General features: G+C 37.6%; 1 pseudogene; it reads left to right on the forward strand.

The window, feature by feature from the left end:
- Nucleotides 1-238: 238 nt before the first annotated feature.
- The window catches only part of LOC111179894 (BRISC complex subunit Abraxas 2-like), a 33,267-nt pseudogene continuing 21,407 nt past the window's right edge, over nucleotides 239-12,098 (forward strand).

Here is a 12,098-nt window from a genome sequence, read left to right on the forward strand (position 1 = left end):
GAGACACTAAGATGGAATAATAGGAGATTGTCTTTAATGAGTGAATGCCTGAAATTGAGTTTACTAATGGGATGTAATTATTATTAATGTGGAAGGCTAAGGAATGAACCATGGGATCAAGTGGCTGAAATAGGATAGAAGATGAAACTTTTGGAGGATAGGAGGTCAAGGAACTGAGAGGCCAAGGAATTGGAAGAATCATATAAATGGATAATTAATTATGAAGAATTATGAGGGAATGACATTGGAGAAAGTGATCGTGATCCAGGAGCTAAAGTTTTCAAAGAATTACAGTGAGGGCCTGTGGATGATGGTAATCTGGAGAGGATGCTAGTGACATAGTTTAATGGCATAAAATTTAAAGCTGGGAGATTTAAAGGAGAAGGAAGGAAAATGGTCATGAAGTACTAATGTGAATCAGGGAGGATACCTGAAACTCTCAGGTTCAGGGTGTGAGAAACATGGGAGAAATACTATCAGTACTAATGAGTGACTTTGCAAAGGAAGTGGAGTCTTCCAAAGAGAGCAGGTAACCATGCAAACAACAAAGGGAAGGAAACATTTTGAGAAGTATGAGTAATTAGGGGATTTTGATGATTATGATTTGATGATTTTGTATTGCAGAAAACAGAGTGCTAGGATAAGTAGAGAAGAGGTGGGAAATAATATCATATTAATCTGAGAATGGAGCAATAGATTCATGGATTTAAAGCAGCTGAGTCCTTCCTGAAAGTGTTGAGTCCCTGACCTACCTGCCTCTAGTCCCCTGTTAAGTGATGTTATTTGTTTAAGCCTCTGATATTTGGGTTTGTTGTTACTTTTAACCAAACTTATCCTAATATAGCAGATATTGGTTAATTTTTAGCAGGAGTCTGAGTTAATCTAATATACTTTGTAAAAAGAACATTCTGGCTGCTCTGTGGAGAATAGGCTACATGACAGCAAAGACAGAGGCAAAATTACAAATGGCCAATAATTCATAAAAAGATGCTCATACTGACTTTTAATATTTATTGACTGTGTTGTTTTTTATGCCATTCGCTTGGTGTGTTACTTTCTTAAGGCTGCTGTAACAACTTACCAAAACTGAGTAGTTTAAGACAACAGAAATTTATTCTCTCACAGTTCTGGAGTTCAGAGTCTGAAATCAAGTGTTGGCAGGGTCATGCCCCCTCTGGAGCCTCTAGGATAGGAGCCATTCCTGCCTCTTTCTATATTCTAGTTTCTGGTATCTCCACGTATTCCTTGGTTTTTGACAGCATTAACTGTATCTCCGCCTTCTTCTTTTTTTTTTTTTTTTTTTTTATTTTGCGGTACACGGGCGTCTCACTGTTGTGGCCTCTCCCGTTGCGGAGCACAGGTTCCGGACACGCAGGCTCAGCGGCCGTGGCTCACAGGCCCAGCCGCTTCGCAGCATGTGGGATCTTCCCGGACCGGGGCACAAACCCGTGTCCCCTGCATCGGCAGGCGGACTCTCAACCACTGCGCCACCAGGGAAGTCCCTGCCTTCTTCTTTAATGGCCAGCTAATCTGTGTGTCTGTGAGTCCTAGGGTTCCTTGCCTTACAAAAACACTAGATATTGGATTAGGGGCCAGTTCAAAACATACAACTTCATCATATCCTCTGTTTATTATTTTTACTGGACTATTTATCTTTCCTACTATTGTTTTATAAATTCTTTAAAAATTTACATGTGCTACAAACACTTTTTAAGATAGTCTTTTTACTTTAAGAAAAAATAATCACTGGAAACCTTTAATTTTTAATAAATAGCACTCTTTTTAAAATTTATAGCAGTGTGTTACTTATAAAAATGTTTATCATTCCAAGATTATCCTTCGATGCACCCATTTTAATCAATTATCTTTTTTAATATTTAAAGAATTGATTTGTTATTATTTCAGAATTTGATTGGGATCTTAATTACATTGTCTTCCTTCATGCCCTTTAACCTCTTCCATTAGCAAAGAGGTCAACCTGTGTTTATTGCCCACATAATCAATGCTTGCCTCAGGCCAGAAAGATGCATATACAGGCCCTTCCATCACCTGGACTGGTCCCCTAATGTTTCTTCCTTCCAGTTATCAGGATGAACTAAGTTATTTATGATATATTCCCAAGATCTTCTGGGTAAGTAGACTTGGAATTTTCCAGCCTATTCCTTCTGGTCTGAATCAGAGGTTCCTCCTGGGAAATTCAGCTCTTGCAAATTTAACTTTTCCAAGTGTGTATGTAGACAATCACTAAATGGGTGTACTCTTGAGGGATTTAGGAGAGGAAATAGCCTTGAGTAGAGGGGCAGGGCAAAAGCACTAGTGAATAGAGTGTTCTTGAACCAAGATGCATCGAGTTGTTACCGTCTGCTCATATTTTTTTTTTTTTTTTAAAGAAGGACTTTCAGTCTTATGGTTGGCAGTCATGCTTCCTTTAGTGGCCATAAATCTCTCCCAAATGCTAAGAACCTGCTCAGATTCGGTAAGCCAGCTGAGTAAAAAAGTCATCTTCTTGCCTAATGGCAAATTCTGTAGTTTTTACCACACAATTCCCTTTATGGTCATAATTGTCCCTTGCAAAAATATAGTGTTACAGCAGAATTCAAACTGCTGCCTCTGGAATAAACAGGAAAGGGCACATTCTCATTTCAAAACAACATGTGCACCAATAGAGTTTAGCTTCCATTTAAAACGATTTTACTAACAATGCAATAGTTTTGATAGACTGCCTGTTTGACCTTTTAGTGCATAGATGAATCTGTTTGCTCTTGTTTAGACAGGTATATCTTTTGGATTATAGATACGGATATGACTCTCACATACATTTACAGTTCCTATAGGGCAGAGATTGTGTCTCTTTGGTTAGTCCAGGATGCAGCACAGTTTTAAGTACAAGTAGGAGCTTAATAAAACATGTGTTTTCAGCATTTTCAGTCCTGAAAAAAAGCAAAAAGAAAAAGAAAGAAAGAAACAGTGCCTGGTGAAGAATGGGTGCAACCTCAACCTGAAAGAGAATTTAAATTGATCTCTACACTTTGAAGTTAGCAAGAACATGATCTGTGGAAAAAGAAAAGAGGAACAGTAAAAACCCACACATGCAAAACTATTTCTAAATCAGACAGGGTTTTAGTTGGTTATTTCACAGAAACAATAGCCAAAGCCCCCTTTTAATGGGGGAAATGGTAACTTTTACATTCTGGGACGTGCAAAAGGAAATAAAAATTTTGAGAGGCAGGTTAACTGGGCAAATAGCCTTACCTTCCCAAGGATCCTGATCTGTAGGGAAAAGAACATCTCATTGGTATGTAGCTACAGGGAGGTAGACTATGGTGTGTAGATACTGAGAGCTCTAGAATCTGGATCCAAACCTATATCCTTAAATCTATTCATGTGAACAAGTTACTTACTTGTTACTTGTGGTTAGTTACTTGTTCGTTACTTAGTCTGCTTTTTCTATAAAACGAAGCTAATAATAGTACTTACCTTATGGGGTTTGTGTTGGAATTAAATGGGTTAGTAAATGTAATTCCCTTAGATCAGCTCCTGGTACCATATAAGAACAAAGTTGTCAGTTATTGGAAATAGTTGTAGAAAGAGTAATAGAAGTTGTATTAGTTTGCTTGGGCTATGATAAAAATGTACCACAGACAGGGTACATTAAAAAATAGATATTTATTTTCTTACAGTACTGAATGCTAGAAATCCCAAATTAAGGTGCCAGCAGGCCATGCTCCTTCCTTGCCTTTTCTGGTTTCTGTTGGTTCTTGGTGTTCCTTGGTTTGTGCCAGTGCAACTTCAATGTCTGCCTCTACCTCTACCTGGCCTTCTTCCCTGGGTCTCTGTGTCTCAAATCTCCCTCTCCTATCTCTGGTAAGGACAACAGTCACTCAATAGGTATTTTTACACCTGGATTATTTAAAGTCTTTCATGTTTTAAATCTCAGTAATAGGTTTAGAATGGGTTGGTAATCAAGTCTTTCCTGGAGTTTTGGGACGTTTCTGTCAAAGTGATTTGCTATTAGTCTTATGTAAGCAGGAGTTGGTTGTGGCCACTATACCTAATCACATTGAGGAAGCCATTTACGTTCCAATACAATGAAGGCAGCTTGCAAAAAGAAGCACACATTTGGCAGTGGGAAAGCTGAGAGAGAGGAAGGGCAAGAGGGAGGGAGGAAAAGAAAGAAAATACTTTCTCTTTGTGGTTTAAATAGAATTCATCTCTTCCTCACTTACAGTAAGTATTTGTCACTATATACCATTGTATATGGACATCTCCTGCATGTCTTCTCTCTTTGGTTACATGAACGATTGCGGACTCCTTGAAGGTAAGGTCTGTATGTGATCAATTTATGTAACCTCTCACAGTTTCCATCCCATTCCACTGGGAACTCAGTAGACGTGAATGGGAGTGGGTGAAATTAAGGAAACTAATCTTTTAAAATCTCTTACTATGTTCTACACAATGTGCTAAAGACTTTCCATAAATTACGTCACTTAATCCCTGTAATGTCTTTGTAAGGCAAGCATTATTACCTTTCTTTCAGAGATACTTGAGTCATGACTCAGGAAGTTTTTGTAGATTTCTAAATGCCATATAGCTTTTACGTTGGTAGAATTGGGATTTGGACCCAAGCTACCTAGTTTCAAAACTTGGACTTCAAGTCTATCTAGTCCCCATACCTGATGTTCTAACAGAGTTCCTAATAAGGAGGAACATTTTGATCAGAATGTATAGAAATGGCCTAATGATAGAGGGGAAATGCTTGAATTGAACTTTGAGGAATGGAATTTCTATATCTAGAAAAGTATTAGGAAGATGCTTAAAATACATAAGTGAGCTCATTCAGACTCCTATTCCAAAACTCTCCACTAGGTTCTCCTTATGCTTGGAACAAAATCCAAACTTCTGTCTCTGTCTTAAAAAGCCTTTCATGACCTGTCACTTGCCTCCTACTTTAGGCTTTTCTCAGACCTCATCTTCAACTGTTCTAGAGCCTCCTTTCTATTCCTACCCCCTCACAACTTACTCCTGCCTACTCACACTAGTTTTTCTTTCTCTGATACACTCTCCTGGTCTTCTCATGGCTGGTTCCTTTGTGTCATTCTGATTTCAGAGAGACCACACATCAAAAGCAGCTTCCTATTCACTTCCATCATATAAACCTACTCTAATTTTAAATTTTAACACTTTGCACTATTTGACATTTTCTTGTGAGTTTACTTGAATGTGTTTGTCTTTTATTTTCCCCGCCTGTTTCATTGGAATGTAAAATATCCTAAAAGCTAGGCTCAAGCCTGTCTTGTTGTTGGTTGTATGTACCCTCCCCAGATCTCTTGCAATCACCATCCCTCAGTAGATAACTTTTGAATGAATGAGTGAGACTACAGTAAGTAGCTTGAAGTGACTATGTATTGGCAGGGCCCACAATAATTGAACTTAAACTCAGATGTAACAGAATAAATATTTGAAAGTAGTTGGCTAGAGTACAAAGTGCATTAAGGATAGCAGGATGTAAAGCAGGACATTTTGATAGGGCCATTTTGATGCTCTAGTTTTTTTTATGTGTTTGCATCAGAATGTTTCTGGCAAAATAGAAGGAACGGTGACAAATATATCACATGAGAAGTATTCAGAGGCTTTTCTTCTCGTATAGCTGCAAAGGAAGTGCCTGAATTTTCTCCCTTTCTCCATCTTGCTGTGTTGATCACTTATTGGTAATTATCTCCCACTAGAGAGATATCATCAACATCTCTGTCTCCAGTAGTGAAGAACTGGAGGAGAGGAAAGGTGTGATTGATTTACTTAAGAAACAAGAGAATTTATCCTGAGGCCAAGGAGTCAGGGAAAGAGGGCTGATGGTCAGATAGAGAAAGGAGATTTAAGGAGTAGCGGCTGTCTGGCAAAGAGGACTTTTGAGGCGTTAGATGGGTAAACGGGACTGATTAGGACTTTGGAGGGTTTTGAATGATATTCCTCACCTACTTCACCACCTCGTCAAGGTACTTTGGTAGAGAAATGTATGATTTTTTTTCAAGGCTACTGGAGTTGGATTTGTTTCTTCTGGATGTGACAAGGCCAAGATGAGCTTCTAAACTGTTTTAAAACACAGATTCATTTGGGCTACATGTGTTGTTTAGTTTTATTAGTAAGTCAAGCTGCAACGTATCCTCTGATCCTGACTTCTTTTCTAACCTCCCTTTCTGACCCTCAATGAGCATTCTTTTTTACAACAAGAAAACAACCAATACCAGGATAGCAGTTTAGGAGTTTAACAACTGATGCTTTCTCGTTATTATAAAAATATTTAACAAAGTAAAACACAATATGTGAATGCCATTATTATTAAGAGAAATAATAATAGAAATATCATTGAGAATTTTCTGTGCAATTTGATGCAGAGAAAAGTAATCATATTACGACCCAACTCTCTGCTGTATTTCCCCATAAATCACCTTTCTCAAATAAATATTCTCAATGAAATAACATTGGCCTGTCGACTGAAAAAAAAAATGCTTGACCTAAAAATTGAGAGTTATGTTTTATTCAGTGGACAAAACTGAGGACTTAAACCCGGGATACAGCATCTCAAATAACCCTGAGAGGGTGCTCCAAAGAGGCAAGTGGGGGAGCCCAGACTACACAGGAGTTTTTGCAACAAAAACCAGGTAGTCGGAACATCAAAAGATTCTTGTTAATTAAGGAAAACCAGATATCTCAAGTTAATGAATTTAGTGCTCTCCTATGTATTGGAAGATGCAAGAGTCTGGGGATCATTGAAATCATTCCTTTGATAAGCACCTCAGCTATCTGGGGTGTATTCTGTGTTTACTCATCCTGAGTCCTCAGGGTATGCCCTCGGGGTGACTGGAGCAGCGGACTGCTGGATGGAGGGGGAATCCTGCCTCCATCCTGAGTTCCCTCAGGGCCCACCGTAGGGGGCAGCTGTAATGTGATGGCTCGATGGCTACAACATCCTTTGTTTACTGATATGGCAGGCAACATTTTTCACAGGCCAAATCAGGAAGCTTACCAAAAACAATTTCCTATATATATATAGGAAAAGTACCATTATTAGACTATTTAGTCTATTTCCATTATGAAATGCTATTTTTAGGTGAGAAATCAAAGGCTGAGAGACAGTTCATACAAGGTATATGTTAATATGGAGAGAATAAGCAAACACTTAGTTTATTTTGATTAATGGTTTTTCCTGAGAAAAGCAGGTATAGTGACATGACTCCTGATTATATGTTGTTTGTCTGCTAGGTGTTTCTCACAAGCCATTTCATCCTTCAGCCCATTTCCTGCCTCACTCACCCCTGACCTCTGCATTATTCCATTCTCCACCTTGGGTTGACCATGAAGTGGTGAAATGGAGTGAGGCTGAAAAACAAGGTAAAAATATATGCTCTCCAGAACTGAAATAGGTGAAAGTTGGTGTTTTCACTTGTTTATTTCAAAATAACCCCCATCAAAAACACTCAGTTAAAATGGTCTCGTTGGAATAACTTTGGTATGAATAAATAGTTGTAACAAAGTAACAAAGCCTCTCAAAAATGCTATGTTCCCAGAGGAAGTGCTGGGAATGATTCATAAAGGATCAGGCTTAGATTTCAAAGGTACATTCATGTTAGATTCTGGAGGGTTGAATGGAAAACTTGTTGTGCATTTGGTCTTGATTTTGTAAGAGATAGGAAACTAGAAAATTTTCCTTTCAATCCAAGAGTAATGAGAATAAGGTGGCATTTTAATTGCTGTATTTAATGGACTGTAGTTTCTTGAGTATTAAAAACCTTACTTTGAAAAGTAAAAAAGTAATAAAGCATTTCCATAGTCACATAAATTTGGAAAATGCTGAGTTAAACAAAGTGAAGCGTATATCCAAGCTACAGGACTTCCAGAGCCTTCAGAGACGGCTGATATTCCACATAAATATCCCAGACGGGGAGAGTAGACAGTGTTTCTTCAACCTGAGGAATTAGTGATCTGAGAACACGCTACAGAATGCAAATGGTTTTGAGGGTAAAAAGACTGGAAGCAGAGGGAATGGTAAAAGGGTTATCCAAAAGCCCAGAAGGGAGATAATACCCTGCCTTAAACGTGGCAGAATAATAGATTAGGAAAGAAAGCCTCAATGCTGTGGTATATAAGAAATGTTCCCAAAAAATTGGTATAAAATAGACATCGTTCAGATTTTAACTATCACTTATACAAGTCTATATGTCTATATCCTTAATTTTTGTTAACCTATATTTCTGCCAATTGAATGTTTCTATCTGTAATTAAACGTGGCATGTACCAAACTCATTATAGCTTGCTCTGCCTACTCTCTGCCTGTATGATTTACCTATCTCATTCGTCAATCTCTCAAGCTCTAACATATCAGCTTCATTTTTGAGTTCTCCTTCTCACCACTTGAGAACTCACCAAAAACCTGTCCCTTTTACCTTCTAATTGCTGCTAATCTTTGTCAACCCTTCATCTCTTCTGACTTCCCTTCAAATTCTATTTCCAAAATTATTTTCTTAAAAAAATGTCTAATAGCATCACCTCTATTCTGTGCTTGGAAATACTGTCCTTCCCTGTTGACTAAAGGGTAGAGCCATCCTTTTAAGTGGGGGCTTACATGTTCTGGATCAGACTCCACTTTTGCCATTCCTTCCTCACCTGAGCTGAGGCTGTTCCCTGAAATAACGCAAGCATTAAATCTCTGTATCATTGGCATACCTTGTCTCCTCCACCTGAACTGTCCTTCTATCTCTTCTCTATTTGGCAAAAGCTCACTCATTCTTTAAAATTGTTTGCTCCCTCTTTGCAATCGGTTATGTAGATATTATATATGTATATATATATATATATATCTGTCCTGTCACCATCCCTCACGTACTTCAATGTCACCATTTATATAAAGAAAAACAATTTAGTTCTGCCTTTGTTTCCTCTATTGAAGTCAGTTTTCTCTTCATGAGTCAGCATTTTCTCTAATCACCTGATGAATTTGTTGGTCTGGAACCTTCCCAAGACTTTCTAAAGGTTGAAAGAAATGATTCCCATTGGTTCCCCTTGGTCTCCTATTCTTCAAAATATAAATACCACTTAGTTAAATTTAATTCCATTTTTTTGGCCTGTTTTACCTTGCTATAAAACAACTAAAAACTACTGATTTAATATTTACCACATAATTTACTAATTTTCAACTCTGTAGCAGCAAACCAATTCCAAGGTCACTTTCCAAGTCTTTAATAAAAAAAGAGATGGCAATGTGCCAATGGATTGGTACAGTGTCCAATCCTAATGAAAGATTAAACATTTTAGCTAGTAATTCCAGTGTCCTCTGACTGCTTTAAAAACATTTGGTTGCATGGCATCTGTTCTTGGTGATTTATTTATGTCTTGTTTGTCAATTTCTTTCTAAAGCATCCTCTCAACTTATTTATTTATTACTCAATTCCTCTGGCCTATGCACTGTGAAAGTCAATATGAATGTATTAAACAGATAACCTGTGCCCAGCCTAGTGCTGGGTAATGTGAGAAATACAAAACATTTGAGATGTGCATCTGTTCTCTAGGAGCTTGTCTTTCATTGGGGTAAAAAGCAAAAACAAAAGAAAAAAAAATGGAGAACATGTAACTCAAATGACCCAGGTGCTATTAGCTGCAGGTACAAAATACATTAAGCTCCAGATTTTAACGTCTGTTTAGTTCCTTCTAGCAGCCCTCTTCACTTCCCTGCCAATCCCTCCCATTACTCTGGAATTTCTAAGACTTTTCTTAAGAAAAGTCTACTCATATTCTTTTGTGTTAGCTTTCTCTTGGGTGTTTATTGCCCAAAAATGTTTTGAGAGAGATATTTCACCATGGCCACTGCTGTCAGTGGTATTGAAATTTTTACCTCTGTCAGGCATAACTGGCACTACTGATACTTCTTGTCTGCTCTCCACTCTGGCTTGATACTACCACTTTGGTAGAAAAATGGGAAGAATTTTGCTATTCCTAAATCTCTGTTCCCTAAGCCCTGACGTGTGGCTGACTACACGCCTAGTTTCTCACTATCCTTTGTCAAAACAATCCCTCATCTTCTGCTTTGCACCTATTTTTTAGAACTTGAGGTGGCTGGACAACTGACTTCATTTTCTATTTTCTCAGCTTGGTTTCCTCTGCCTCTGGTCACCATGCTCCATCCTCTTTCTTCCTCTTGCAACCAAAAATAAAATTTCCCATTCATATAGATTTATGCAAAGAAATGCTGGGAGCTATCATTGGTCTTACATGTCCAATCTTCAGTTGCTACCTACCGAATAAATCCACAGATCTTAATTAATCCTCACAGCAACCCTATAGGGCAGGCACTATTATTTATGTTTTACAGCAGAGTGTACTAAAGTTTAAAGAAAACTAGCTCAAGAATACACAACTAGTAAGATTCCTTTACTCGAAAATGTTGGCAGCCTATTTCGTGAGTGGGAAACTACAGCAGTTTGATTGCTTTGATTTGCATTCCTTTATACATATATATATATAAATATTTTGATTACAGAGAAACAAAAAAAAGTGAATTTAAGACATGATAAAACTTTAAGTTAAATTCACTTTGACTGATTGGTCTCTCCCTTGAAATTTTTTTTTTTTAACTCTACTCTAACCCTCTAAGCCAAATTTGAAATCATAAACAATAAGGCCAGTGCTCAAATCAGGCATTATCTGCTTCAGAACTGGTCATGTCTCAGTTTCTGACTGGCAAGCAAATCACAGCCAAGTACTTATTAGACTGTTAGGCTGCCTTCCAGTATAGTCTTCAATTATCTTTGTTATTGTACAGCAAAGAATATTTGCTTGATGAAGTAGGGCTGATTTGCTTAGTGTATGTCTCTGCATTCCCATTAATCTCTCCAACTCTGCAATTTGTGTTGGTTTTCTAGTTATTAGTGTGAATTCATGACAGTGTACTTTATTATTAGTGCTGCCTCCTAGCAGTACCTAACCATTTGTAATATGCAGAAAATGTGACAAATCTCCCAGCCCTGAAGTCTTTGGAGGCTGAGTGTGAATGGCTACACTGCAGCAAATAGACAAGCACAGGTGCTGATGTTTTAAGTGATGGACCTAAAGAGTGAATAGAAATCTATTAACATTTTTAGTCATTGAAACAATTGTCTCTTCCTTCTTCTCATCCCTGTGGCTTAAATGGAGTTTAAAAAATTCTATTTTTATATGTTTTTGCATTGTCACTTCTTCATTTTGGTCCTTTGGCCTTTTGGTAGTATATCTATTCCATGATGACACTATACCCAGGCTCAATTTTACTGTAGGATTTTAATTGGAGAGCGTCTCAAGTCTCTTAACAGAGTTCCCTGTTAGATGACTCACATGAACTCTCCAGCTTATAATTAAATACTGATTAATAAATGTTCTTATTATGTCTCTTCAGAAGATCCCAAATATCAAAAGATTGTATTCTTCGACTTTGGGGATAACCTGTCTTTTCCATTCACAGGACTTTCCTAAGCCTCTTCACATAGTACCTGACCAAGGCCAGATCCGGGTAGGGATCTTGACCCCACTTGACTACTACTTCTAGGAAAAAGGAAACACCAAGAAATTTCAGAAGTTTTCTAATGAAGTTCTCTTCCTCTCAGTAGTGTACTATTTCCATAAGACAGTAGAACTCTTGCTTCAAGGACTGAAAAATGTAAATTTAACACAGGATACAGGGATTCACACACCACATATAAAGCATAGCATGTGAGCAATAGTCAAATGGCAAGATTACTGGAAATAGTTTTTTGGACAGAATTGGAAGGTTTTTCTAAATAATGGATTTTGAAAAGGGGAATAATGGAGAAAATTAAATGTTCTTTGGAGGAAGATGGTAATGATCAAAGTATTTGTGTTTTTGCACATGGAAAATACCTTCATGTTTAATTTCTCTGAAAAGTATAGCCCCATTCTTTCCAGGTAAATATCCTGAAGTAAGGGAAACATACTCTTCAATTTATATCTCTTGTACTTTGTTAACTGATCATTTATGATCTTGTGTATTTTGGAATTGACTATTAGACCTTTCCAGATGCCAATGGGAATGACCATTTCTCCATTTCTGATCA

This window comes from Delphinapterus leucas, chromosome 1, assembly GCF_059928025.1.
Source record: "Delphinapterus leucas isolate spDelLeu-1000000601 "Yukka" chromosome 1, BTC_Dleu_Yukka2, whole genome shotgun sequence".
Classification (NCBI taxonomy): Eukaryota; Metazoa; Chordata; class Mammalia; order Artiodactyla; family Monodontidae; genus Delphinapterus; species Delphinapterus leucas.